At 42.9% G+C, this 25,492-nt stretch overlaps 1 protein-coding gene and 1 long non-coding RNA gene across 5 annotated transcripts in view; one reads left to right on the top strand and one right to left on the bottom strand.

Annotated features, from left to right (window-relative positions):
* Position 1: 1 nt before the first annotated feature.
* Positions 2-12,193, bottom strand: LOC125157215 (uncharacterized). Its single transcript, XR_007148909.1, has 2 exons — positions 11,795-12,193; positions 2-257 (listed from the first exon to the last, which is right to left on the bottom strand). It is a non-coding gene; the product is annotated as an uncharacterized LOC125157215 (long non-coding RNA).
* A 93-nt stretch (positions 12,194-12,286) lies between these two features.
* NR2C2 (nuclear receptor subfamily 2 group C member 2) overlaps positions 12,287-25,492 on the top strand; it is a 100,511-nt gene continuing 87,305 nt past the window's right edge. For 3 of the 4 annotated variants that reach the window (XR_007148899.1, XM_047843599.1, XM_047843579.1), the window contains exon 1: positions 12,287-12,594. The gene's annotated coding sequence lies outside the window, so the exon portion shown is untranslated. Of the gene's footprint in view, positions 12,595-13,402; positions 13,425-25,492 lie in introns of those variants that run through there. The other variant, XM_047843628.1, reaches the window with a different exon arrangement.

Below are 25,492 nucleotides of genomic sequence, written 5' to 3'. Positions count from 1 at the left end.
GTGATTAGACAGATCTTTTTATTAATTTTTGAGGGATCAATTCCAATGCAACCATTTTCATCGTCATATTTCAGTGGGCCTTCTAGAGCCTCTGAGCCTTTGAAAAGTACAGCAAGACTTCGGCACCAGGTAGTGGGAGCTTCCGCAGTCTGCTGTGTGTCACTGGCCATTGTCAGTGTCTGAGCTCCGGGCAGAGTTATGCATCTGGAAGTCATCCGAAGGCCTCTTGTACCATATGACATCCTATTTCTGATGCTCTATAAACAAGAGGTAATAGGGCTTTTATTTCTCAGTGAGTAGTTACCCTAATAAAAACCACCTGGGTTATACAGAAAACCTACTGAATTGGTTTTATGAAAGAAAGTGTCAGGGGCCACCAAGCTCCTCTACAGCTCAGTGTGACTGGGCAAGGACCCACTTGGTTTGCCTGCCACTTGCTTTTACCTGTCTTTCCCATGGTTCTTTGATTTCAGCTGATTTCTACTGGCCTATTTTGCTTGTCGTTCCTTCCCTGACTTTTTCTTTGTCCAGCCCATTTTACGGGTTCATGGGGCCTCCTCCTTTCCACTGGGCCCAGAGGCTGGAGAAATGGCCAGCTTTGATGCCATGGCCACACTGCCTGAGGCCCCCATGGTATGTGCTTTGCCCCCTGCTCCCAGAACAGCCCCTCTGCTGTGTGCCTCCTGCAAAGGCTGTGTTTCTAGGGAGAAAGCCGTTCTGCGCCAGGCTATAGGCCAGAAATAAGAGCGTGCAGGCCTTGGGCAACTCACTCGCTTCAGTAGCTCCGAGCCTCAGTGTCTTCACCAGTCACACGGACACTATTACAGTTTTCCAAAGAGTTCAGGGACAAAGCACAAACCAAACGCTCAAGAAAGCGGACTGGAAACCATAAACCCGTGGGAAAGGGCATGCATTGTACAAAGTGAAATAAGTCATGGGCCCTGCTCTGTGACACTACAAGATGAAGACAATATGCAAAAAATGACCTTCCTTCTTATCCATGAAAATGGCAAGAAAGAGAAACCAGGACTGAGGAGGGCCTGACACAGGCAGGCTGGGCCCCTTTGGTCACCACCCCCCCCATTTGTTTTGAATGACCTCTCCCTGAATTATTCATACATGGGTCAAAAAAACACACAGACCTTTACATGGTTGGCCTCTGCCTGCTTCTGGGAATCAAATTTTATGAAACTGGAGTTGCACTGAAAGCAGGCACTTACTTTCTAGCAGCTTCCCCCCTTCCCTGCAATGTTTTTCCAGCCTGGATTTGTCTTAGTGAGTAGGTAGAATTCTTGTTCATGATTACTAATACAAAGCCCACTAGAAACAAAGTGTCCAGGGACATTGGTTGAGTTCCTGGCTCCTGGTAATAATTCTTTCACATATCAGAAGTAGGCTTTGAATTGTGGTCAGGCTGACAGATCAGCTGACCACTCATTCTCCCTTGGATGCAGCCTGGACCCATGTGTGGGTGTGGACCGAGGGCAGCCTTTGGGTGTATGCCACGGGGCCAGTGCCAAGGACACCGACAGCCCTGCTACCACCACTGCAGGGTAACAAGGTCAGAGTTTTTTCCTCATCCAGCCCAGCCTTCTGTTCAACTGTGTAAATGTCATCACTAAACACTGAAGCCCTAAATGGGGACTGAGGCCACCTGGGCTAGGAGTGGTAGGACCAAGCTGGAGCCCGAGTTTGTTCGGCTACAAGACCGTCAACAACATGCTTGTACATTCTGTTAGTTCATTCAGCCTGTGCTTTGTGACTTCTATAATTGTGGCAGTTTTTGTGCTTGCACACATTGACAGTCAGTTGAGAGGACAGATGTATCCACACTAAGAAGAAGTCTGTTTTCAACAGCAGGTGAGAAGAAACCAACATCAAATTGGTTTAAACATCTAGGAAATTAACTCTACAAGAGGAAGTCCAAAAGCAGGGCACTTTGAGGATTAGACAGTGTCCTTAAGAACCAAGCTCTTTGGGTTTCTCTAATCTGTTGTCCAGTATCAGCCTGATTCCAGGGCTGGTTCTCCAGAGACTGATCAGTGACTGCCACTGATGGCTGGGTTACAGGTTTCCCTGTTCATGGGCACCAGGGAGGCGGGGCTCATCTTCCTGCACTAGCTTTTTCTTAGAAGAACCCAGCAGGCCTTCCATGCCTTTCAAGGTCCACACTTACGCCTGCCCTTTCCTGAGCTACTCACAGGGACAGACCTGTCAGCTGGGGGCTGAGGGGAGGATGGCTGCTGAGGATCCACCCATAAAGTCCACCCTTTGGATGACATCTTTTGGAAAGAAGAGTGTAGTTTGGATTCGTATAATGCCAAGGCTGTGCAGGGCCATGGAGCAAGTTCTCTTCCTTACACAGAGAATCTGGTGGTGGTTGTATAGGAAAGGGCATCCTGTGTTGACACAACAGAATGACAACAGGCCTCATTCTCTTGATGGTCTTTCATGGGTACCGTTACAATAGAGCAGGAGTAGAAATGCAGCATTTCCACAAGAGTGAAAGAGAGGCTCATAGAAAATAAAATCCGTGTTAAGAAAGAATGAGGAAAAAAAAAAAGTACCGTGAACAAGTTTTTTGGCCTTGTTTTTTTTTAACTGTAGGAGTGGGTTATGAAATCGATGGCATTGGGTCACACCCAGCTCCCTTCTCCCAGCTCCCACCCCCCCCCCCCCCCAGGCACACTGAAGACAGCACAGGAGAACACAGCAGAGCATACCTATCATCCTTAAAGACTATTTTATGACATTGTGGTTTCAGTCATGTATGTGCATACACATCATATTACTGATTGCTGATGTAAAATGTATTTATACTTACAGATTACAGTCAACAATTTTTTTAAACCACTAGCCTAAAAGTGTCAGGAGCACAAAGTTGCAGTTAGACATATAATGAACCAAAAGACACATATTCAAATGTAAGGTCGTTGCCAGTTTTAGTTTTTGAATGCTTCAAAAATATTACAAGAAGGGAGAAGGTATAAAATTCATGGTAAACCTACAGAAATAGTTTTGATCAGGAAATGGATATGGTAGCAATTAAGGTACCATATACCTGTAAGTAAAGTAACATGCCTGTTATTGGTATATGTAAATTATAATAATTATCCAGCAGCTAAGAGTTGCAATTATAGAACTTTAGAATAGCAATATCTTTTATGTCAGGGGCTCCCAAAGCTTATTTTCAACAGTGACTACTTTGGTTTATTATGTAAAGATTACCCACTCAAGTGAGAACTGCCCTAAATGACCTCAAGTTCTCTTCAAAATTAGGACCTCACCTTCAAAAGTGCAATTCACATTCTCTCCAAAGGTGGACTCAGGGAAAGTAAGGAAGGATTTGGCTATATTTCTAATGTGTTCACCAACAGCTGTATCCAACAGCTGTATCCAAAAACTGGTCTTGTGGTAAAGCATAACACAATAAGCCTATATGTTCCTAAGAACTCCTTTTAAGTAACAGATATGAGAAGGAGATGAGAATTTTTTTTTTAATTTTTTTTTTCAACGTTTATTTTTTTTAGGACAGAGAGAGACAGAGCATGAACGGGGGAGGGGCAGAGAGAGAGGGAGACACAGAATCGGAAACAGGCTCCAGGCTCTGAGCCATCAGCCCAGAGCCCGACGCGGGGCTCGAACTCACGGACCGCGAGATCGTGACCTGGCTGAAGTCGGACGCTTAACCGACTGCGCCACCTAGGCGCCCCCCTTTTTTTTTTTTTTTTAATTTTTTTTTCAACGTTTATTTATTTTTTTTAGGACAGAGAGAGACAGAGCATGAACAGGAGGAGATGAGAATTTAAAAGAATTGCCATCTCCAGTAAATCTGTGGCCCTTCAAATCCAGTGGCCTGTACTTGACAACCCCTAACAATACCACACTAGAATTCATGAATGTGTAATGGAGCTGCCCTGCTGTGAGGAACATACATGAAAAAATAAATTACCTCTTGATAGCTACAGTAATTGGCTATACCCCAAAGCATGAGACTTGATTATTCCAACATGTATAATTATGGAAGTTATTACAGGCATAAAATTAGACAGCTCTTTTTAAAATACAGCTATAATACCACTCAGTGTGACCCTGAATCTTTTTTTATGGGACAAGGTGGAAAATGACCATTAGTTTTCACAGTAGCAATCTGACTAATTTCTCTTAAATCTCAACCTTTCACCTACTCAATAAACATCTTCCATTTTTACAATTATCAAGATATCACTGTCATCCTGTGAGTCCATCCCTTGCTACCTAGGACCAGAAACATCCCCTCCGGACAAAAATACGTGAAGAAGATGGCCTTTTAAACAACATTTCTTAAAAAGCTTTCCTTTTTCCAGATACGTCCCTTGGCATTATTAAGGTTTCTTTGTGAAAAATCTTTAAGAGAATAATCTTTTTCCTATTTAGGGAAGCTATGGGGATAAAACTTCTAGTAGAGAATACAACATAGTGTTTCTTGACAAGTTCTCTCTTTGGGGGGAAAAATCACGATAGAACGTTTGCTAAATACCATATCTCAAAATTTTAAATACATTTAACATACTGCATTAAACATCTCAAGTTTCTTGTGTTTAGTTCAGGGCTTCACACAAGAGTTTTGAGCTTTGAGGTTCAGCAGGCTTCACGAATGCCTCAGTTTACCACTTGTAACAGTGCTTCCATATTCTTCCTTCCACACTTACCCACCCTGGCAGATAGGGTGGCCTCAACTGACCTCGGAGCCAACAGACTCATGAATTGGATCTCATCTAAAGTGCCACAATCAGTTAATGGCAAGTCTGGAACATGCCAAGACATCCAGGGTACTCCGTACTCTGCCAGCACCTCTCCTCCTCAGCTGAAAGATGATTGATGGTCAGTTATCCTGGAAACTGACTCCGCTGATTGAAACTCTGATATGCAGCTGACTGATAAATATTGACTTTCCTAATATAGAGAAATGCTGATTACCTGTCATAACCAAAACATCTATGAACAAATCAAATTTGTTCAACAAACCTGGAGCCTCAAGAATACATTATGATATTTACTTGCAGGATTAATTAGCTGGAAAGAAAGGTTAGTATAATCGGGGTTGTGTTTCCTGGTACTAGATATTTTTGGTTGACTGCTGGAAGAGGAAGAGCAAGGGCTGAATGTTGTGCATATAGGAGAATGCTAAGGTACTTTGGAACCCTGTAATATTCAGGTGCTATTTTAACAGTGACACCAGACTGGGCACAGTATTAAGCACTAGAGACATGGTTATTTACTTTCAGGAGCTAACCACCTGAGAAGTCAGGTACAAAAACTCTAATTCTCTGTCCTGGAAGCATGAGAAGGATAACACTGTGGTGGAATGGATAACAGAGAATGGATTGTGCCTGAGGCAGATTAGGAAATAGTTGGGAGGTGGGGGGGGGGGGGGGGGAGGAGGTGAATGGACAAAGGAGGACTTGCCTCACAGAGATGGGCGTCAGAGAGGCCCCTGGAGGCAGGGAGCAGAATGAGTAAGGTGTGTGAGAATGAGTAGGATACCATGTGGCATATTCAGGAAATGGGAGAGTGCAGAACTATACAGTGAATTATACAGGGAGGAAATCACAAAAACAGATGAAACAAGAAAGGCTGTTTGTGACCAGTTCATTCAGAGCCATTGCACCTATCCTATAGTTTCTAGATGGGGTAGAGGGGTCCTTCAGATGCTTTAAAATGGAGGGTGAAACAGCTGTGTTAGAAAGACCACTCTGGTCTTCCCACATTAGATGGAGTCTATTCTGTCAAAGATGGCCACCGTAATAGATGCCCTCCTGCGTGTTCTTACAATGGGATTTGATACTCCTCCCATCAAGGAGTGGAGTGCACATCCCTTCTCCTTGAACCTGGGCAGACCCGTGTGATGGCTCAAGGAGTAGCAGAGGAAGTGACTTCTATAAAATGCTACTTTGTTCTCTTGTGCACTCCTGGAATGCATCCACCATGCTATGAGGAAGCCCAGGACACATAGAGAGGTCACATGTCAGGGTTCACACTGCCAACCAGCATCAATCTCTAGACAGAGTAGGAAGCCTTTCAGATGACTTTAGCTCCAGCCACTTTCTGACTGCAACTATAAGAGGCCTCAGGAGAGAACCTCCTATCTGAGCCCCCAGAACTGCAAGATAGTAATTTAAGAAAGTGGTTTTTAAGCCCTTGAGTTTGGATGTGACTAGTTATGCAGTGATAACCAGGAAACATGCATTTCTTGGCTCCTTTCTAAAACCTACTAGGACAGTAAATGAGTAAAAAGATGTAACCTAAAGGACAAAGAAAATGCAAGAAAAGGCAGAGAGTATCAAAATAGTCAACTCATTTTTGGAAGTCACATGCATGGATAGTGGCAGCTGACTTAGCAGAGGAGAAAACAAATACCAAAGTGCCTGCAGGGAGGGACCCCAGTGAGACATAAGGGCTGGCCCTCTGGAGAGGCTTGGGAATTTGAAGGCACAGGTGTCTGGGAAGGCTAGAGTGGGAGTAACAAGAGCATCAGCTGAAAGTCTCTGTAAGCAGTCATGAGACCCTCAAATACCCTAATACCACTGAATAGAGACAAATGACTCTGCTTCCCCACCCTGGCAGGAGACAGTAAATTTATGCTCTGGAAAAATGAGAACTACAAAAGGAACATGCCTCCACCTGCCACACACACACACACACACACACACACACACACCACTGCATTCGATCTGTAGACATGGGCGCGCGCACACACACACACACACACACACACACACCACTGCATTCGATCTGTAGACATGGGCGCACACACACACACACACACACACACACACACACACACCACTGCATTCGATCTGTAGACATGGGCTTCTGTCTCCTGCCTGCCAAATTCCCTTTCCATGACAGATTAAAATGTATTCCTTCTATTGAACAAATAGAAGGATCAAAATTCTGAGTTCAGGTGTTTTTATTGGAAGACTACCCTTGAATGATGCTTTAATCTGTAAGGGGCTGAAAAGACTCACTGTGAAGGACTTTCAGTGGCCCTGGCTCAGCTTAGATTTTTATCTGATTGGTCAAAGGTCCCAAACTAGTTCTGAGACCCAGAACCATGTTTAAAAGAGGATGCTTGGCTTGCATAGTTTAAAAACAATTTACAAATTGCCAGTATTGGAAAGTCAAGAGATTTCATTTACAAATCTGGATTTCTGGCTTCTCTCAAAAAACCCATCTTTGGCTGCATTGCAGGTGCTGATAAGGGGCCACCCCTTCAAGTCCAGTGAGCTCTCCGGGTGTCACTATGACCATTTACTGTACTAATGGAGGTTTACCTCAGCTTACTGACCTCCTTTAGAATACCTGCCAGACCCAACGCCCACTGTCCCCACTTTAGGCATCGAAGTTTTCACTTCAGCCCTAAGCAATGCAGAACCATTAAAGAACTTTATTAATAGAAGAGCACTAGAAATGGCTGTTACAGAACAGGCAGTGGAAGAAAAGGAGGGAGTAAGAGAGGGAGGCTGGGTGGGAGGGGGCAGCTGGAGACTGGTTTGGAAGGTTAAGAAACCCTGACACTGGGACAGAAATAATACCTAAACTAGAGAACAGTGGAGGAGGAGCCAAATGTGAGGACAGAACCAAAAGGATTTATGCATACCGTCTTGACAATGTACCCAGAGCCTCCCCAAGGCCAGAAACCTCATAGCAGCATCTTATCTCTCCCCAAGGTGAAGGGCAGGATCCAAAGCAAAGCACAGAAGGGAACGGCTTTTCCAAGACTTTTGGCTTTGAGTTGCATTTTCTGGCCTGTAGTGAAGAGGCTGTAGGGGTGAAATAATCTCTCTCCTTTTTCTAAGTTTATTTATTTCCGGAGGGGGGGGGGGGGCGGGTGACGGAGAGAGAGAATCCCAAGCAGGCTCTGCACTGTCATGGTGGAGCACGATACATGATTCGCACCCATGAATTGAGATCGTGACCTGAGCCAAAATCAACTCAGCTGCTTAACTGACTGAGCCACCTAGGTGCCCCTAAAATAATCTCTTCTTTAAGAAACTCAAGGAATGCCACTGTTTAGACTTAGACCCAAGTGATTAATTCTTGTGGTGGTGCTGGGCTTGTAAGAACTCCCAAGCCTCAAGATTGAGAGTTTCTAATCAGGCAAACTTAAAAAACATTCTTCCAAGCAATCCACATTCTAAAACAGGGGACCAAGGGCAAGTGCACTTTTCTAAGATAATCTAATTTTCTGTCATGCTCCAAGATATTTGAGCCAAACACAACTTTGAAATAACACCTCTTCAAGGCCCAGGAAGCCTCAGGATAGAAACTAAAGGGGCAAAACTCCCAGTGAAAGCTGTTCTGGAGAGGCTCAGGAACTCACTTGCAGTGTCCCTGTTTTCCAGTCTCCCCAGTCCACCACAGGATCACTCACTTTTCTCTTTCTGGGAAAAAACAAGAGCCCTGTATACAGAATCTGAGACCTCTCCAAGTAGCCTTCTATTGTGACAGAGCTTGACTTTGACAGATCATGGTGGTGGGGTGAAGACGGTTTTCTTCTCAAAGTCCTCAAGGACAGAAGAGAAGAAATAAGCAGAAATAACTTATGAATAAATGTTCCACCACTTGCTCATCATGTGACTTTGGGGAAGTCATGCTCCCCTTTAAGGCCTCAGCCTCTTCAGCTATAAAAACAAGACAATACCATTCACTTCACAAAGTTATTCTGAAGATTAAACAGGATAATGTGTGAGTATAAGGAACATGCAATCTGGTATTCATTGATTACATCTGTTTAGATTCCACATTCTTAAAAAAGACCAATAAGAATTATGAGGTTTAAAAGTTTATTTTATAAACATGTCATAATTATATAAATAACAAACAGAAGTTTCATAAATTAGTACACACAGTAACAGAGAATAAGCTTTAACAGAAAAGTTGGCACAAAGATGTAAGTACTTATGAAGGTGATTATTAAGCCTTCTCAGTCTAAAATAAAAAGGAAAATCATCATTTACACTACCACAATAGCAGTATCCTTACAAGTTAAAAAAAAATCTTTGCTTAATAGTAACTTGAAGGGATGAGCACTGGGTGTTGTATGGAAACCAATTTGGCAATAAACTTCATATATTGAAAAAAAATAGTAACTTGAAAAATTAAGCACATCTACAATGATTGTTTAACCAAAATTTCGTTTTCTTTGACATTTACCATTTAAATGCAAATCTCAAATAACCCTGCTTAGCAAAAAAATGTTTACTCTGGGCTACGTACAAAACGAAACTGCACAGTATAGTTCCTGCTCTCAAGAAGCTCACGGACAAGTTATGTAATGATTGACTAAAGAACATACTAGTTAGTTAAGTGGTGTGAAAAAACAACCTGCTCAGAGGTACAGAGAGGGCAGTGTAAGGAGCCAACAGTCCCAGACCCACATCCCAGCTCAGGTAAGTCACCAAACTTTGTTTTCACTGAGTTCATCTTAAAAGGAAGATGATAACAGGGACACCTGGGTAGCTCAGTCAGTTAAGCATCTGACTTTGCCACAGGCAACGATCTCATGGTTCATGGGTTCGGGCGTGGGGCTCTGTGCTGACAGCTCAGAGCCTGGAGCCTGCTTCAGATTCTGTCTCCTTCTCTCTCTGCCCTTCCCCTGCTCGTGCTCTGCCTCTCAAAAATAAATAAGCATTAAAAAAATTTTAAACAAACAAAAAGCAAGATGACAATATGAATACTGTTTACTATATACTGTTGCTGGGAAAAGCACTGATTTAGTAAATGCCAACTTCATACAAACTCTTTACTAGGTACTGTGTTAAGGGCTGAGATAAGAGGGATAAGACACATTTTGATACAGGGCTTACAGTCTGGGTAGTTGCCAAGATGCTACACACACAACAGCTAGGTACTGCCAGACAGACCATCACTCCTGTCAAGACCCCTTCAGTCGTGATCAATCGGTTTTTTAAAAAGCTGCATGTCAAAAAGTGAAACAAAAAGTTTTGTCTTGTTATTTTTGCCACACATTTTTGGAACTAGATCAGTGGTTCAGGCCGGTAGGTACAGAATTCTATGTGATGCAAAAAAAAAAAAAAAAAAAAAAAAAATTCTATGTGATGCTCAGAAGTGCTGATGCCAGGCCCCACCCAAAGCTTACTGCTTCACAATCACTGAGGGCTTGGCAGTTCTGAAGTACACCCCCAGCCAAGAACCCTTGAAAGGCATATAAAACAATATAAAATCACTGTTAATGCAAATGTGGATACTTATTAATAGACAGTCAAAAAAACATATAGTATAACATATAAGTAATATAGTACAACTTGAATATTTTTTGTGATTAAAGCCACTTAAAACACTAAAAGGCGTGCTAGTGAAAACACAATGGAGCAAAAAAAAATGGCACTACGGTAGCACTGACCTCAGCTTGCAGAGGCCTGTTACCTGCATATATTGTCTGCAATCTGCACAGAGCATGAACAGGGGAGGGGCAGAGAAAGAGGGAGACACAGGCTGTGAGATCATGACCTGAGCTGAAGTCGGATGCTTAACCGACTGAGCCACCCAGGCGCCCCTAAACAACTAGCTTTTAAGTGAACATTTACTGAATGCTATTACCAACAGGCCAAACTGATGCAGCATGGTTTTATAGCATAAGCCTTAAGGTCAAAGGACTAGGTGAGAGTCCTAGCTTCCCTTATTGCACCCGTAACATCTGGCAGGTTGCTTACCTTACCTGGGCCTCAGTTCCTTCACCTCAGTAAAATAACTGTGCTTGTTCACAGTACTGCTGGGTATTAAGTGAAGAAAATTAGAAAATTATAGGCCATTATAGAAACAGTAATGATTGTTTAGTATTTACCTCAAAACTAGTGCAACTGTAATATGCTTGCAAAAACAAAAAACCCCAAAACTCACTGATGTGTGAATTTTTACACAGTATCTAAAAGCATTATTCAACATTAAAAAATCAATTTTTGCAAGTACACAATTATAAGAGCAGTTCATGTTTATAAGGATTTACCATCAAAACAGCATGTTACCATACCCACATCACTTGACCCGCCTCTCCTGTAAAATCTTCCTGCCAGAGGACTGGCAGTTCCTGAGTTCCTGAGGCCCCTTCCAGTTTCAGGGTCTGTGTGATTCACCAAGACATTACAAACTTAACTCCCTTCCCCACTTCTTTTTGAGTTGAGAACATGGGAGAAGAAAAAAATAAGTGCATTTAAAGCATTTCTTATAAAACAGAAATTACGGACAAAATACTCAAAAGTTGGGGTCAGCCTGATCAAAGCGCAAATGTTTAAGAAAAAAGGTTAATCCTTCCATCTTGGGATCAGTACCTATTCGGAACAAACAAGAAAAGTGAAAAAAAGAAAAATCAATTACCAGAGGATCTTCCTCCTACAAAGCATGATAATCAAGGAGAGTCTAGCCAAAAAATTTCAGGGCATCTAGGATACCTTCTCAAGCAAGTCAAAAACCACAACTTAAAAAGAGAGAAACATCTAAAGAAAACCCACAACCCTAAGTTCCCAAGGTCAAGAGAAGCACTTTTCTTTATATATTTAAGCAATTTCGCAAAGCGTTGTTTTATATACACTTATGTATCACTGTTTACTAGTTCCAAATCACGGGAAGACAGGAAAAGACTTAACAAGCTTTGGGTCACATGTTCGCTAAAAGACCATTAATAACAGGTTTTGGATGATTTCAATACCTAATACTGCCAGAAGCTGGCGACCTTTAAAACCTAAATAAAAACCATCAGTAACGTGTAGGGCACAAACAATCCAATACCCACCAATAAACCAGCCACTTTTAACCTACAGGCTCTCTGCTGTGACTGCTTCTTCAATCAACAAACACAGAAACTTCAGCTCGGCGGGAGGCCAGGATGGAGAATGTCACAGGGAGAAAACTGTCCCCACCTAGCCTCGCGAAGCTCTCGGTCCCCCAGGAGGGGAGGGCCTGCACCCGAATAACGGTGCCCGGCACTCCTAGGTTTTAACAAGCCCAACCGGCCCTTTGCCCTGGAAACAGAAGCGGCCGCGCCATTTAAATTTCGTCTGGCGGCTACGCCGGCCGAGTCCGGGGCGGCGGCCCCAGGCCGACCGCCCTGACCCCAGCGCCCGCCCGCCGCCGGGCCCGCGGGCCACCGAGGGGCCGGATGGACCAGCGCCGGCCGCGGCGTTCCGGTGCGCGCGCGCGTCTCAGCCAATCGCGTGCTCGCCCGCCCCCCGCGGCCGCGGCGAGGCTGGCGCTGGGAAGAGGAAGAAGAACATTCGCCCTCCTCCTACCAGCGCGCGGGCGGCGGCGGCGGCGGCACCGGGGTCACGAACTCTGACCTTTCACTGACAAAAACAATAACAAACCCCCCCTTCCCCGCGACCCCGGCGGCGCCCCCGGGCCCGCCCCCGCCGCCCCCGCTCCCACCTCGGCGTCTCTTCTCTCGCCTGCTGCCCCGCGAGCCCGCGGCCCCCGGGCTCCCGCCATCCGCCAACGCCGGGAGCCCGGCCTCCCCGCGCCCTGCCCTCCGCGTCGGGGGCCGTCCGCCGCAGACACGGGACCTGCTTCGAGGCCGCTTTGGCGCCAAATCCTGAGGTAAAATTGAAAAGGGGCCGGAGCGGGCTCGGGCCAGCGGCAGAGGGGGCGGGCCTGGCGCGCGGACATGGAGCCGCCGCGACGGCGGCTGAACCCGACCCTTTTACCTTTGCCACGGGGCGGCGGCGGCGGCGGCGCCGGACGCTTTGCATAGTGGGCCGGGCCGCTCCCCTCCCCTCCCCGCCCGCGGCCGGGCGAAGCGAGCGGGCTCCCCCTGACCGGCCCGGCCGGCGCGAGGGTGGGGGCGGAGGGGGAATGGCCGCGGCCCCGCCTCACAGCTGGCCCTCCGCCAGCGCCGCCATTTTGTTCTCGATGGAGATGGCTCCGGCTGGGCCGGGCTCCCCTCCTCCTCCCTTTCATCCTCCTCCTCCCTGCAGTCCCTCCTTCCCTAGTTCCCCAGCTCCTCGCCCCTCCGCTTCCCGCCCGCCGTTGGAGACCGCCGCGGCCCAACCGCCGTTTTTTCTGAAGGGAGGGTGGAGGAAAAGGAGGGAGGCGGGTGCGGGGCGCGACTTCATGAGCGATGGCTGGCCCGACCAACTGGTGCCCAGATAGGAGGGATGGGTCCTGTGGCCCCGCCCCCCGAGCTCTGCTGATTGGCTAGGACGGGAGGGGCGGTCCCCGCGGGGCGCGGGAGCCCTGGCGGGGCGGGAGCAGAGGCCGCGACGCGGCGTGAGGCTGGGGCGGTGGGGGCGGGGCCGGGGGCGGGGCGCGCGGGGGCGCGGCCTAGGTTAAGAGTCTGGGGCGCGCGGGGACGCGGCGAAGGGTTTGGCGCACGTTCCCTAGCCGTGGAATGCGTCCAGAATGAGTACCGTAGAACAATAGTAATAAAGGTGATGAAGTATCTAGAATCCACGGCGCTGGCTTGCGGGAAAGGCTTTTCGGAACCTGTACATCCTTCAGGGCTCCTTCCCGTGTTTTCGGCATGGCTGCGGTTGAATCCCTTCTGAGGCTCTATTTCCTGGACTGTAAAATGGGGAGAATGGTGGTTTTTGCCAGGCTATACCTCCCTTCTCAAGATCGGTTGAGGGTCTCTGCTCAGAAAATGGAGTCCAGACTACTTTGTGAACGGCAAAGTAATGTAAAAATGGTGTTCCTGTTGAAAGTAGGATGTAGAGCCATTGGGAAATGAAAAGCTTAAGGGCATTGAGGGCTTGACAGAACAGAGGTAAATCTGAGGTAATTCTAATTCGTGAATTAAATATTTATTTGCCTAGTTTGGTTCACTGGAGGATACATCCAGAGAACCAGCTAGACAAAGCTCTTGCCTTGCTAGAATTGGGGAGTGGGGTGAGTGGACATTAAAGAGATGATTAAAGAGTGGTCAATTTCATGAAAGAAATGAAATTAAACTGAGTGATGTATTAAAGGTCTGATGAGACTAATTTAAGTTAGATTAGATTAGGAAAGGTCTTTTATGAGGTGGTGATGTTTGAGCAGAGGAACCCAAGGGAGAAATAGTGTTCTAGAGAGAGTGAACAGCAAGCGTAAAGGCCCGGGAGGGCAAGTGTCCCTGGTGTGATGGCCAGTTGTGGCTGGAGAGTGGTTCGAACTAGTTCATTGTCCTTCCCATTATCCCACTGACCTCCAGGCTAAAGTCTGTGAACTATAACAAAGGTAATGTAGAGAAATCTTCAATTTAACAGGGCCTGGGTGGCTCGGTTAAGCGTCCGACTGTTGGTTTCGGCTGGGGTCATGATCCCGCGGTTTGTGGGTTCTAGCCCCGCGTTGGGCTCCCGGCTGACGGTGTGGAGCCTGCTTCGGATTCTCTACCTCACGCACCCCCCCCCCCCCCCCGCCCCGCTCACTTTGTCTGAAAAAAAAAAAAAATTTTTTTTTTTAAAGAGACAAAATACAGCCATCAAATGAATTACTAATGAATACGTGACTGGGGTGTGGGGGGAAGGCTTCAAAATCACTTCTAGATTCAAATCTTTTGTTAGTGTCTCATACCCATCTTCAGTTCATAAAGTATTTGCCACGTGCCACTAATACCTCAGGCACTAGGTGACTAAGACGCTGATCTGGGTCAATTATGTGAATGTGTTTCTATACATGTGAGTTCTGTTCTCTCCTCTGCGTGTATATATGCACACACATATACACACACACACAAAATGTTTTAAACGGAAGCTAAATACTGTTGTAGTTAACTGTCAACATTTACCAGCTGTCTGACTTTGGATAACTTCCTTAACTTTTTGAGCCTCAGTGTTTTCATCTGGACAGCAATAGAGCCTTCTTTTTAGAATTGAGGATTAAATGAGTTAATCTAAATAAAGAACTTAGAAAATTGCCTAGCACATAGTAAATACTGATAATTGGAGTTGTCATTATGAAGCACTAGCTGTTGGGTAAAGACCTTAGACTAGTTAAGTGATATAAACAGTGAAATTTTTATGCAGTGTGGTATAGGGGCAAAACACTGGGTTAGAATTAGTTTCGGCTCTTTTCCTTCTGGCTGTCACCTGGCATCCAGACCAAAAGTTTATTTAGAAAACAAAGTAGAGGAACTAAATAGTACTAATGAAAGTATGGGGTGCTTTACAATTTACAAATCTCTTACAGGCTTTACATTGTTCAAGCCCCACTAGAACCCATGTTATGGTACACCGTTTTCCTGCTTCCTATTTTAAGAACTTTCTAAGACTTATTTCTTATCTCTGTATCTCTAGCTCCCTGTGCACTAAACACGGTGGCCTGCTTTCAACTTCCTTAACGGTGTGGCTTACCTTTACCCCAGGTCGTTTCACGTGCTCTTCCCTTCACTTCGGACTTTCACATGCCTGCCCTTTCCTCCACATACCCCCATCCTCCAGTCCCCTGCAGATCTCAGCTCAAGCATCACTTCCTCAGGGAAGCCCTCTCTGTTGCCCACTATTTGTCTAGATCAGATTCTATTACTTTACACTGTGTTCTTTTTCCTTGTATCTCACTTTTTAATTACACACTGTTATGATTGATTGATGTCTGTTCCCCTTACCATACTGTAAACTTTGTGACAACAGGAATCATTTTACTCACCTTTATATTCCCAGCACTTAGCAGAGTATCTGGTACTATTTGTTGAGTGAATGAATTGTTGATAACTTTTGATATCACAGATAACTAAGTTGCTGCTCTTAAATGGTGCCTTTTTATATGGGCTTGCTTGGCAATTCAGATAGCAGTGCCAGCAATAAAATGCCTGTTGTGGTATTTGGATGAATTTAGGAATTGGTCCCTCACAGATACGGCACTGCCTAGAGATGTAAATATGGGTAAAATAACCCAGATTAATCCCTTTTTACCCACTTAGGTGTTGATTTGTGTTTATCTTTTTAAAACAAGAAGTAGATAATTTAATAGTTATAAGTTAAATCTCATGAACATTAATGAGCTCATATGAAACTCATTAATAAGTAAATAGCCCAAATATAATGTCATTTCTCTATCACAGGGGATCAGAGAACAGAAAAGAAGACTTTAGTGGGTTTGCAGGGAGTTGAGAGTTGAAGTCTCTGTGGCCATTAATTTTAAATATTTATCTTTCCAAAGAGAAATTGATTCATGCAATGGAATTACTAAAAATCACCCTTTAATTGCTTTACCAAGGTTAAAAGCAGATTTTTATGCAGTATGTGTCAAGCTTCTACTGAAAGGTCTGGTTAATAGGACATTTTGTTTATATAATACAGATTTTTAAAATAAAATGTTACAGTAGTTTGAAAACAACAGTAACATTTTTATTTAATACTTTGTTTATTTTTGGATGTTTCTTTTCTAACCTGTTCAAGGATTTTTTTGGTATCACTTGTTCAGTTCAGCACTCTTGATTCCTTGAACTAATTACTCAGGGTGAGCAAAAAACTGATAAGTTTCCTTATTATTTTATATCATTAAATTATTTATTTCCTCAATAGTTGTATTGATGGTGATCTTGAAATTTTGTTTGAACATGACTTTATAGAAAAAAGAAAAACCCTGTGTTAATAACTTAACTTATTAGGTTTGAGAATTGTCTCCAAGGAGTCAAGTGACAGTGTAGCACCTGTCTCTGGAACCTTGAGTGGGTAGCCTCTTAGAGGCTTATACATTCCTCGCTTGAAATATGGGGAGGGAGGAGCCAACACTGAGATTGGGGTCAGGAGTAGGGAGGGGCCAGTTACTATCTAAATGACTTATAGAACGAGGCAGGTGGGCCTTTGTAGAGCAGCCCTCTTTCAAACCATAGCATTGAACCACTGGCCTCATGTATCTAGCTGCCTGAGTGTGACATATTGAGGGTTTTCGTTTGGGATTTTATCTTTGAGTTCTCTTACCTATGTGTCAAATTCTTCTTTCGTCCCAAAGCACCTCACAAAGCAGATATTGGTCAGTCCCCTTCAATCAATGCCACTTAGGGAAATCGGTGAAGGAATCCATATTAGAGTTTATCAAGCCCAATCTCACACCTTGATGCAAAACTCCCCAGCCAGAGTTAGTTCATCCCTTTTTACTTCGTTGCTGGTTATGAGGAGCTTAAATAATGTTGACTTTTCCCCTCCCTGTATGAATACCATCTCTAACCTGATAGACACATTCATGCTATCACTCATTGTAAAAAATGTGTTCTTTATTTGTTATAGTTTGACCTGCCTTCAACATAACATGCCTAGAGGCCAAGATTCATTTTGTAATTCCCTCCCATCCTGCCATTCCTTCTCCACGTCCCTTGTCACAGTGCTGCCACCTGCTTCCCATGCTCTCTTCAGTGCCCTGAGTGCTAGAGATTTTTAAGCAGCAGGAGCTCTGTTGCCAAAAGGCAGGCCTGCCTGGGACCAGCTCAGCTAGTATAGCTACAATGATGAGGGAGAGTGTATGCATACAGAGGGTGAAAGCCCAGATCAAGGCACTGGCATGGGGGCATTGTTAGGGGGACAATATGAACAGATTCATGTCCCTGGCATCTGGGAGTCTTAGAGTAGAAGGGTGGGAGGGGAGTTGTTTAAGATGTGAAAGGAATAGAGTAGCTCAGACACTCAACTGCCCTTTCTGATTTTAAGTGCTACACTCCAGGTAGTTAGTCTATAATGATGAAAGCAAACCTCAGGGACAAAGTGTGATTTTTAAGGACAATAAAAATTACTTCCTCCACTATAATAAGAAGCCTTCATGAGAAGTCTTTATAGGTAAAACCTTTCATTTCTTAATTATCGACAGTAACCAAAGATTCTAATTCCTGGAAATGTTAATGTTGTAGAGAGATTTCATTCCAAGTGTTAAAAAAGATAGCTTTCTCTTCTGTTTGGACTAGTAGTCAGAGGTATGAGAGGGTTGAAAATGAAAAATCGCCTCAAACTTGAAGCCTTCATGGTTTTACTGGCTGCCCACACATGCAGCCTCAAGAAACTCCAATAACTGCCTGCCTCTAGGTGGCTGAGAAAGATACACAACAGAGATTGGATGGCTTTTGGGAAGTTACACAATGCCAGCAGGCTTCATGGTACATTTGCCCAGTAGTATTTATTGAACAGTGAATCTGATTATTATTTGCAAAACATTTCAGAAATGCCATTTGTACTATCTTCGTTCTTTTTCTCTCCCCCGTCTCCATTGCTTCTGCAGTAATGCATCTTTTTACTAGGTTGGTTAAGTGAATGGCCTGGAATTACTCTTTTTTTTTCCTTTTTTTTTTTTTTTTTAACATTTATTCATTTTTGAGAGTGAGAGAGACAGAGCATGAGTCGGGGAGAGGGAGACACAGAATCTGAAGCAGGCTCCAGGCTCTGAGCTGTCAGCACAGGGCCCGACGCGGGGCTTGAACTCACAGACTATGAGACCATGACCTGAGCTGAAGCCAGACACTTAACCAACTGAGCCACCCAGGCACCGCAATAGCCTGGAATTATTTAAAAAATCACCTTTCACCATGGTTAAAAGCACATATTCTAAAGTATGTCAGCCCCTGGCTGAGAAGACTGGCAATTAGAATATATTTGTTGACTTATTCGATACAATACAGATTTTTAAAACTTTAAATTTATAATACATGTTTCTTTTCTGAGGAGGGAAAAGAGTCAATTTTTAAAAATAAGTATCAGGTTACTAATTGGGTGGGACTAGATCAGAAATTTCTTTGAGCAATACTGAACATAAATTACATATTTTGGAATTAGTGGTTGTGTAAATGAGTTATTAAGTGGTCTAGCTTATGTTCCCTTAGATAATAAACTAGTCTTCTGTCACTTTTTAAAATTCCTTTCTCTCGACTTCTGTTTTCTGGGAAACTATTTTGAAGGGCACTGTGGTATAGAGAGAATGTTGTGATTTTAGAGACAGACAGGCCTGAGTTAGAATCCTAGGTCTGTCTCTTACTAACCAGATGACCTGAAACAAGTTGATTAAAATTCTGAGTCTTTTTTTGTCAGTATTGGTGGAACTCATACTTAGAAGGTGTGTTAAAGATTAAATGATGCCTACTTTGATTAAGACACAGTGGATGCTCAGGAAATCTATCCTGCTTTCCTTCCATTCATCCATCCATCCATATTTCATGCTAATAGAAATGAAGAGAGTCTGTGTCACTCTTACACTTGGGCCCTTGGTAAGGGAGGCAATCACCCATTAGGGTACATGTTTTTTAGGGGAAGTCTCCATATAGAAGATTGTAGTGCTGCTCCCATAGAATAGGAACTGCATGTAGGTTAGAGTCACTACTCTTCGCCACTATTCATTCACTCCTCTCCTCATCTCCCCAGGCCCATCACACACACACTATTGCTGCCCCTTTGTTATAGTCCAGACCTGTAATATGGAAGAAATAGGTTTCCTGTGGAGGGTGGGAAATCATCTGACCCCAAAGCTAAATAATCTTTGAGTCTAAATAATGTCAGGGTTTCTGATAAAAAGATGTATATCTGAACCCGAGACATCTCTGTGAGCATCTTTTCTGTTGATGAACATTTATATTATGCTCAATTTGCCACTTGATTTCTATTTCCTGATTGTAAGGCTTGATCTAGGATTTCAGGTCTTCAGATATGTATTTCTTCTTTTTTAGTTCTCAGGCAATCCAGATTCTTCAATTTTTATTTTCCCATGAGTATAAAAAGACTTCTGACAATCACAGCATAATAAACTTAAACTGAGTACCTTGTACCTATCAAGAAGTTCTAGGGGCACCTGGGTTGCTCAGTTGGTTAAGCGTCTGACTCTTGATTTCTGCTCAGGTCATGATCTCATGGTTCATGAGTTCTAGGCCCATATCAGACTCTGCGCTGACAGCATGGAGCCTGCTTGGGATTCTCTCTCTTTCTGTTCCTCCTCCACGTGTGTGTGCACACTCTTGCTCTCTCTCTTTCTCAAAAAAAATAGACTTAAAAAAAAAGTTCCATACCCAGAAGTATTTTGCAAATAGTTATTAGCTTGTTTTTAAATATTTGTGAGATTTATCCTAATTCAAGCCTTTCATTTTGCCCAGTTGTATAATTTAACAGAATAAATTACAAATGCTATGTGAGCATATTTTATTTGTGTGTGTATACATTACATATTTATACACATTTCATGTGGATCTTATGTCAAAATGAAAGACCTGTTCCTAGTTATATATTGCATTATACAATTTGAATTTTTGCTTTCAAATTTCTTTGAGAAAGTAGAAGCGTCACCGTCTCCTTATAGCAATGGTAGCCACCATGTATTGCATGTTTACTGTATGCCAGCCTCAGTGTTAGGCTCTTGACATACATGTGTAAGATCTAATCTTCGATCCTTCCAATAACCTCATGCAGTATGGTATCAGAGAGATCAGCTTAGTGTCAGAGCCTCAAAAACCTGATATATTTGCTTCAGTGGGAAAATACCAAGACTAGATATTTTGAATGTTATATAATTATGGGCCATGCAGTACATAAATGTGGATGATATAAATCAGTTGATTGTAATGGGGAAAGCAACTCACTCATTCCTGTCAGTGAGGACAATTTCCTTGTCCCAGGACTTGTTTATTGTTATTTGAGACACTCCTAAGGCTTCCCCTGTGGGGAGCATAGCTGGTCTATCCTGGTGACTGGCTGACTTGGGGATTCAGGTGTTCCCAGTCAGAGACCAGCTTTCACTACTCTGGGGTCTGTAGCCCTGCTTGACTAAAGAAATCCTGGTTGCAAAATTTGGTCAGCTGTACACTTTTTGTGAGCCTAGAATAGTTGATTCAAAGTCACTGTTGTGTTCTTTGCTTTTTTATTGTTAAAAGTTATATTGATCTACTTGTATTTGAAAGGATTTATGTTGTAAAACCTAACATCACATAAGACCAACCAATAATAGTTTTACTTCATCATTCTGGGGTCTGTATCAATTTTTATATATTGTGCCCTGTTGTCATTTATGTGCTATACAAGAAAAACTCTGTAGTTCAAGTTAAGTTTAAGAGGCTCTACCTTCATCCCTGGCCTTGCTGCCACCACTTTCTAACTTCCCTTCCATGTACAGCCTCTCCTTTTCCATAATCTCTCCACACTGTTGCTCAAAGGTTTTTCGGGGTTTTTTTTGTTTGTTTTTGTTCTTTCGAAAATCCAGATGTGATCACGTCATTTCTCTGACAAACCTCTGGTTGTTATCTGTTGTCTGCAGTGTCAGCCTTTCGCCTCCCCTGCTCTCCAGCAGTTTCCCACCAGATTGCCTGCTGTTCCTTGAATATGCCATTCTCCTTCATACCTGCCAGTTTGTATGAGCCGTCCCTTCTGCTTAGAACTCTCCCCCTGTCACCCCATTCTTTTCTTACTAAATTCCCATTCTTCACTCAAGACCCAGTTTAACTAGCTCCTTCTCCTTTAAAACTGTCATTGGCTCCCATAGGCAGAGGGAGATGCTTTTTCCTTTGGACATTTATTGTAGCATTTAAATTGCAGAGCTATTACAGTTTCCTGCTTAAGTTCTTCAGGGGCAAGGACTGCTCCTCCTCCTCCTCTTCCTCTTTTTCTTCTTATTATTAATCTTCAGCAATTAGTCCATTGCCACTTCAGAGCAGTTGCTTTCAAAGGTTGATGGTCTTGCATTTGATTAATTTAAAACCAACATAGAAAAATTTACTGTAGCAGCTTTTTTTTTTTTTTACTAGAGATACTTGCTCTTATAGCTCTTTTGGCAACTAATCAGATTCTTTTTTCAGAAGCATTATTGTGCATGTGGGCAATCTTCAAGGGTTAGGGACTTGAGTGGGTTGGGCTCCACCCTTTTTAGACCTCAGGTTCCTGTACAAAGAGCTACTTTAGTGTTTTGTCTGCAGTGGTTATTGCAGTGCCTGGAGTATAGTAACCACTCAATAAGTGTTACTTACTATGAGTATTACCATGTTTACTGTGCGCTCCACCAGCCAAGAAGGTTGTTGATACTTTGTCTGATTTGTGGTATCAAAACAATAAATTGTTCTTTTTTTTTTCCAGATCAAATGCAAATTTATATTGTGCTAGTGAGTATGGTTTTTCAAACTACATGTAGACACAACTGACTGTTTTCCTGGAGCTTCTCATTCTAGGGAGACACCCCTAATTGATGACCCTTGCCCAGTACCCTTTCCAAAACTCTCTACCCTTCCTTCTCTCTGTGATCTTTCTGTCTCTAGGACTGCCTATGGCTGAGGTAGCAGAGAGAAAAGCTCTCAGGTGAGAGTCTTACCCTGATATTATCTGGGGTACACCTGATTTAATGTTTTCTCTCACTGCTTGCCATTGCCTGAGGATTTTGTTTTACTTCTTAACATTGTGATATCCTGGAGAAAGAAGCCTCTGTATCTTACTTATATGTGAGGATAGGCTATGGTTTGTTACAACATATTTTCAAAAATGATGAAATGGAAAATATTTTTCTGAAATAACCTTTTCACTTACCTGTTCTTAGTGAATTTAAATCTTTATTGAAAGCCCTTGCGGGGCGCCTGGGTGGCTCAGTCAGTTAAGCGGCCGACTTCGGCTCAGGTCATGATCTTGCAGTCCATGAGTTCGAGCCCCGCGTCAGCTCTGTGCTGACAGCTCAGAGCCTGGAGCCTGTTTCAGATTCTGTGTCTCCCTCTCTCTGACCCTCCCCCGTTCATGCTCTGTCTCTCTCTGTCTCAAAAATAAATAAACGTTAAAAAAAAAAATTTTTTTTTTTAAAGAAAGCCCTTGCTTTTCATAGTTTCTCTTTCATTTTCTCTCTCCCACTCTTTGTCTCTGCTTGTTTTTCCAGAAGGTGCACTTTCGTCCTTGTTCATTTTTAAGCAGCTTGGAAAGCTGCTGTTTGATGATGCCTGACATTGTTTTGGAGGAAGAAAACCAACAGTGAGATCAAGAATTGTAAGAATTCCAAATGTGTAAAGAAAGGTTGCTGCTCTGGTTTTGAGTGCTTGAGATGATCTAGGAAGTTGATGTGTGGGAGAAGACGGCAAGGTCGGGGACACTTGCCCTAACAGAGAGCAAGACTTCTCAGAAAGCTGCAGTAATAAGATAATGGTAGTGGCATGTGGAGAAAGATAGTAGAACAGTAGTGGAACAGAATGGAGAACTTAGAATTATAGCCACATGTATAGGGTAGCCTGAGATATGGCAGAGGTGGCATTACAGATTAGTAGGGAAAAAGAATGTTCAAAAATGGTGCTGGAAAATTGACTATCCGCACAGGAAGAAAATTAATTGGATCCTTCTCACCAAGCTCAAGAATCCATTTCACGTAGATTGAGGACTTATATGTGAGGGACAGAGACAAAACTCCTAAACATTTATAAGAAATACATAAAGTTATACTTATGACCCTAGGGTAGGACAGGATTTTCATAAATAAAACATAAAAGTACAACCTGTAAAATAAATATTGATAAATTCAACCTTATTAAATTTAGGAACTTCCATTCGTCAAAAGACAGCATAAAGAAAGTAAACAGACATGCCACAGGGTAGGAGATGTTTAGTTTAGTATTTAAAATATCCAGAATATTTACTTTTTCTAGGCTAAACAGGTTAACTACTACTTCTCTATGACCTAATATCTATAATCACTGGTCATTAGCAGTATCTTGGGACAGCTCCCTCTCCCCCAGCCTTATCTGAGACTAATTGGTCCTGCAAATTTAATGTTAAAGTTGAGTCATTACAGAAAGTTTTCTGAGTTACAAAGTCTCCATCAGACAGTCATCTATAAAATTCACTTCAGCTCAAAACTTAAAGGATCAAGCTACCTCTTTTAGGGAAACCCAATAGAAAGTTACACCTTTCTAGTATTTTTTATTTCTATACTACTCAATAATATTTCCCTAACAATATTTCTATAATATTCAAATTCATATATTTCTTGTATCAAACTGCATCAATAACAGCAACAGAAATTCTAACAATCCTAAAAGTGATTAAATTAATAGTTACATCTGCATGTTTGGATTTTATTAATATAAAATACCTATTGGTTATTTATCCATTTGATTCCTTAGAGAGTTCTTATTTACTGTTTTGAGAAGAAAGATTAGAACTCTAGACTTTTCACATGCAATAATTGTGGGGTTTTGTTTGTTTTTGTTTTTGTTTTTGAGAAGGAGAGAGAGCCCGCAAGCAGGGCAGGGGCAAAGAGAGAGGAGGGGGACAGAGGATCTAAAGCAGGCTCTAGGATCTACACTGACAGGAAACAGCCCGATGAAGGGCTCAACTTAGGAACCTGAGATCATGACCTGAGCAGAAGTCAAAAGCTTAAACCTCTTGAGTCACCCAGGTGCCCCAATAATTGTGTTTTTAATAATAGTCAGTAGATTTTCTGGTACCCGTGAAGTGATGCATTTTTCTTCCTTTCCTGTTAGTTGGAACCAAACAATAACTGGGAAAAAAGACCAGAGTGTTCTTCTGAATCACTGACACTGGTGACCTGGTATCATTGTAGCAGGTGGTACAGTATGTGCTCTCACAGGATTTTGACTCTTTGGAGGCAGGGGCCAGTTCTTTTATGTTTGTCAGTCACAGTTTCATGCCTCCATTTCTTTCTCATTGCCATTTTGGCAATAAAATAATCTGAAAGAGAATTAATGATAATAGATGTGGATATTTAATAGTAGATAGAATAATATGGAAAGTTGCCAGAGAGTAAAAAAGTTTCAAAGAGATCAGTGCTTGAAATACTTTAGTTAAGAACTACTGGAAAGTGTTTTATAAAATTGCATTGTCCAGTTTATGATTGAGGGAGGGCCAAGCAAATGGACTGTGTATGCATTTGTGTATATAACACACTTCATGTGGTTCTATATAGTTTTTATATGTATTGGTGGAAATAAATTATATAAAAATTACACAAGAGCTTTTTCTCTCCTATTCACCATGAGACCTGTGCATTCAATAATAAAGTCTTTCTGATTTGTCCAGGAATTAGATCCAAAGTGGATCTCTTTATCCTGAATTCTTGTGGAAGACTTATTGGAATGGGGTTTAGGGACTATTTAGGGGAGCTGTGTCTTTAGACCTAAAGACACCAGGCGGGGGGAGGGGTGGGGGCTGTTTCATTAATAGTGCTTTGCATTCGATTGATCCTGACCCAGGAGACCAGCACACTTTTTGGTCTGTAGATGCTTTTCCTCAATTTTTACAAATGAGGGCACTATTTTTTCTATTAATAAAAAGCTGAAATATCTCGTTTTCTAAATTAATGAGGACTTTAAAACATAAATTGATGTATTTATGGGTACCATGTTCTTAGCCCACTTTAGTAATGTAGTCTCCTTACTTCTTTGCTAATGCTGGTGTTTGCCTTTCAACCTGTGAGGTGTGTTAGCACCTGGACAGGGTTTTGCTCCTCACATTGCCGCTGGTAACAGAAGTATAGTTGAGGATAGCAATCTAGTGCTCTGTATCTAAGGTTGATCTCACACCTTTCTCAGATAGCCACCTTCTTTTTCAGCATAATATGACTGGGAGCTATCCAGAAAGGT

Source organism: Prionailurus viverrinus, chromosome A2, assembly GCF_022837055.1.
Source record: "Prionailurus viverrinus isolate Anna chromosome A2, UM_Priviv_1.0, whole genome shotgun sequence".
In the NCBI taxonomy this organism is placed as follows: domain Eukaryota; kingdom Metazoa; phylum Chordata; class Mammalia; order Carnivora; family Felidae; genus Prionailurus; species Prionailurus viverrinus.
The sequence above is the reverse complement of the archived record's forward strand: the minus strand, read 5'-3'. Positions and strand labels throughout refer to the sequence as shown.